We start from the raw sequence: 4,807 nt of genomic DNA on the forward strand, positions 1-4,807 counted from the left end.
ATTTTATGCTGGAAGACTGCAACCTTGAGCAATTCATTTCATCTTCTGTACCCCAACTTACTTATCTGTAAAACGAGAGTCTATACCTTGGGACTGGTAAAAGTATTACACGACTTAATGCATATAACTTATGCAGAACAACACATTTTGATGATTATTTGGAAGTTTTAAAACAAATCATTGCTCTGTAAATGGTTGACTCAATGCTTTTAGAAAATCTCTTAAGCATTTGTTTGAAAAATTTGTCTATATGTAATGCATATCCTTATGAATTGTTGTGTTCTTTTCTATTACTGTAATTTTAAAACTGTAATTGCTATTTAAATACTAGAAATAATGCCTGAAACCCAATAACACAGGCAGGCCAGGCATGTTAGTTGCATAGCTGTGTTCATAATGCATATCCTTGTAGAAACAGATATTGCATACAAATGAAGCTAATACCTGAACCCACAAAAAACTGATTTGACCAATTTATCACTGAAGCATAATAATGATTCTAATATTCAAAATTAGGCACTGTCTGATTTCTCAGTTTTAATAGGAATTTTTAGGGTTATATTTTGGGGTGTCAGAAATGCATTTTCCCATTTTCTTTCTGCCGAATCCAAGGCCCTGTGTTTAGTGCCTGGGGCTGGGAAAGATTTTTCTTTTGGGGATCCTCCCAGCTGTAGCTCTTGACAATTTGTCTTACTCTCCAGAGCCTCCCTGATCTAGCTCTTTTAGGAACCAGTGACCTCAAGAACTAACCCGAACATTCCCCTTTAATAAATGTCACCTGTTAATTTCAGGCAGCGTTTTCTCCTGGCTTATTTTTCTCATTTTCCCTAATTTTCTTGCCTCTAGAGGAAACTGGATTACTTGTGATTGTCCTGTTTACACTGATGGTCATTTTAAAGAAGGGTAGAGTTATAGTGGACCTTTTCCTGTATCACAATTTCTTGCAATATAATAATGACAATTTGCAGAGAAAGTACCACTTTTACTTCCTTAGCATAACCTAGTTTTCTTTGAACCAGGTGGCCTAGGAGATGTGACATATGAGCACATATCCTGGAAGTTCTGAGAAAGAACAAAAAATCAGCCCTCATATCTGGCTGCTGAACTAGCCTGCTAATTAGTGGCTAAGTCAAGGTGCATCCAGCTGCATACAAAAATAATTGAAAGAACCTCAACATCAGAGGAAGGCAGTCCACAGCCAGCATGGGATGAGAAAGAAACAAGAATAATCTGTAACCACTAAAAATGACCCCAAATCCCCTTCTCTTCCACTGCTTATTTTTACTGAAGACAATGCTAGTCATGCACTGGTCCTCTCACTTTTTGGCTAAAGACAATTAAAATCCCCATTACCCTGATAGCAAGCAATCCAGGAACAAGTTCTTGCTCCTCTCAGCACTTCCAAAGCAACCCAGTCTAAACCCAAACCCATGACCAGCCCTTCTGAACACTCCTCCAAGGTAGCTCATCATTCTCCTTCTATGGCCTTCCTCTGTATAAACAGGTTCTTAAATGCAAGATTAATGACAGATGTGGTCCCAGGTGGTATTTGATGACTGCACTCAATCAGTCCTGGTACATGCAGCTATAAAACAATGCAATGTTTCATTGTATTCCTTTGCTTTCTTACTTTTTGTCTCATCACTGTCTCCATCACCCTTGAAAAGAGAATAGTAATTAATTTCTAAACAGATTGCTCTGCCTCCTTAATGCTTTCCTTGCATCCAGCGCCCTCTGACTCTAATACAAACTATCCTCATGGTTACTTCTGAAGTGGACAGTTCTCCATCCTTTGCAACCTAAAAGAGCTGAGGTTAGTTGAGAACCAGCAACACGTGCACCACTTTGAGAGCTGCTTGGAAATGCAGACACAGGTTCACCAAACCACAATTGAATAAGGATCTGCACTTTAAGCAGACATCCTACGTGTTCCTAAGAATGTGAATGTTTTTGAGACTTACTGCTAAATGTCCCAACTACACTCACACACGACTTTGGTGCAATCATTTGGTTTCTCCAGATTGACTTTGGGACAAAGCCCAAACTCCCTGCCTTGCAGTTGAAGGTTTTTTTTATCAGCCAGTTTCTTTCTACCTCATATTTCACACCTTCCTAAAAAATACCTTATATTTGTCACCCATGATGCAGAAGCCATGGTTCCCCAACTTCCTATGTCTTCTCACTTCAAAGGTGTGGAATTCTATCCTCCCCACAACATACCACCCCCTATCACTTTTTCTATGGAGTTGGAAAAACCTGACTTAGGGGTTTCTTCAGACACAATATGTTCCCCATCTTCCCAGACTAGGTTAAGGGCAGTGTTCAGACATTTACTAGCACCATTTATTAGCAGGGGTGCCATCTCTAGCACCTCCTGCCTCTCCTTGCTTCTGTGTTTCTTTGCCTTCCCCTTGAGTTTTATGGTGTAAGAAGTTTTTTCTTCAGTTTTAATCGCAGCCTAGCACAGGGCCTGGAACAGTGGAGACATTCAGTAAAGGTTTGGTGAATGAATGAATGCATATTTTTTTAGCATTTCTTGAGTTATTCATAATGAACGAGAATGCATAAAATAGTCCAAACGAGTGATTCTCCCTCCAGCTGAGACTTGCTAAAAATTTGACTTTGAATGCCTGAAGATGACATTCAATTAAATATGTATATGTGTGTATATACATGTTTATATGTTTATGTATTTAATGCAAATGTCATTCTTAGATATTTAAATGCATGCATATCTATGAATATGTCTATGTAAGTTATGTATATGTATATATGTATGTGTGTCTGTGTGTATGTATATACAGTAATGCCCTTTTTCCAAGGGGGATGCATTCCAAACTCAGTGGCTACCTGAAACCATAGATAGTACCAAAACCTTTATATGCTATGCATTTTATTATATATACACACTTATGATAAAGTTTAATTTATAAATTAGGGGCAATAAGAGATGAACAATAACTAATAAAACTTTTTTTTTTGAGATGGAATCTCACTCTGCCGCCAGGCTGAAGTGCAGTGGTGCGATCTCAGCTCACTGCAACCTTCACCTCCCGGGTTCAAGCGATTCTCCTGCCTCAGTCTCCCGAGTAGCTGGGACTGTAGGTGCGCACCACCATACCCAGTTAATTTTTGTTTTTTTAGTAGAGACGGAGTTTTACCACGTTGGCCAGGATGGTATCGATCTCTTGACCTTGTGATCCGCCCGCCTTGGCCTCCCAAAGAGCTGGGATTACAGGCGTGAGCCACCACGCCCAGCCCAAAATACAACATTTATAACAATATACTGTCATAAAAGTTATGTGAGTGTGGTCTCTTTCAAAATATCTTATTGAATAGTACTCACATATTTTTAGACCACAGTTGTCCACATTACCTGAAACTGCAGAATGTGATTCCACAGATAAAGAGAACTAATGTATAATATATATGCACATATATAGATATATATGAACACATTATTATAGATGTGTGCGCATGAGTGTGTGTATATCTATGTTTAATTGAATTGGCATCTTCAGGAATTTAAATATATTTATGTGTATATGTACATGTGCAACATACATATGCATGCATGCATATACAGTGTATATAATGTATACATATACAGTCATGCATCACTTAACAATAGGGATGAAGTTTGAGAAATGTATCGTTAGGTGATTTCATCATTGTGCAAACATCATGTAGTGTACTTACACAAACCCAGAGGTGCAGCCTACAGTACATCTAGGCTCTGTGGTACAGCCTGGTGCTTCCAGGCTACAAACCTATACAGCATGTGACTGGAAAGAAGACCCTAGGTAACTGTAACACAATGATAAGTATTTGTGTGTCTAAACATATCTAAACACAGAAAAGGTACAATAAAAATATGGTATCATCTCATGAGACTGTCATATATACGATCTGTATTTGTCCAAAATGGTATGCTGTGCATGATTCTATACATACATGCATATATAGGATATGTACATGTATACACACATATAATGTACACATACATGTACATATATGTGTATGTATTTCTCCTGTGTGCCTTCACATGATTGGGACCAACATCTGAAGGATTTAGGAGTTCACATATGCCACAGTGTCCCTGTCCTTGCTATTTTTATCCGATACTTACCTAGGATTATCACAACACACAGGGCCTTGACTTAGAAGTCCTTGCCGTATAACTTCTTGGTGAAAAGACTGGATTATGAGGATATACTATCCTGTTATCCATGAAGTTATCCTGCCTAATAGGGGCAAGTTTCCTCTGAACATCTTCCATTATGAAACAGGAGCAATGCAGGTGTGTGTCCCTTAGGGCTACTGTGAATGTCAAATAAGATCGTGATGGTCGGATGCACAGGAAGAAATTGACAAATGAGTTCCCATTGGAATGATAGTGATTTTCTGCCTCTTGAGTTTTGTTCAGCATAATTTCTTGCTGTCACTTGAAGGTTTACTCACCTAAGGCTCTCTATTTGAAAGTGTTAGGGTATTAGTATGTTGAACACAATTCAAAACACAGTGATGCAAGAATGAGCAGTAGTAGAAATAACTTTCAGACAGTGACATCTCAGGAGTTTCACTAAACAGGGCTTAGTTTTCCAAAATCAGGCCAGCAGAGCCTCCTCAACTGTGCATCTGGCCAAAGCTAAAGAATCCAACCCATTACCAACTAATTTATCCGTTTGTAGATTATGTCAGACGCATCACTTAGCTTTTATAAAGAAAAAGGCTTTCAAAGAACAAAAGCAAATAAAATACACCACCTACCAAGAAAGAATGAACGCATAAGTATTTGCACAAAGCA

The sequence above is a fragment of the Cebus imitator genome, unplaced genomic scaffold (assembly GCF_001604975.1).
Source record: "Cebus imitator isolate Cc_AM_T3 unplaced genomic scaffold, Cebus_imitator-1.0 Scaffold649, whole genome shotgun sequence".
In the NCBI taxonomy this organism is placed as follows: domain Eukaryota; kingdom Metazoa; phylum Chordata; class Mammalia; order Primates; family Cebidae; genus Cebus; species Cebus imitator.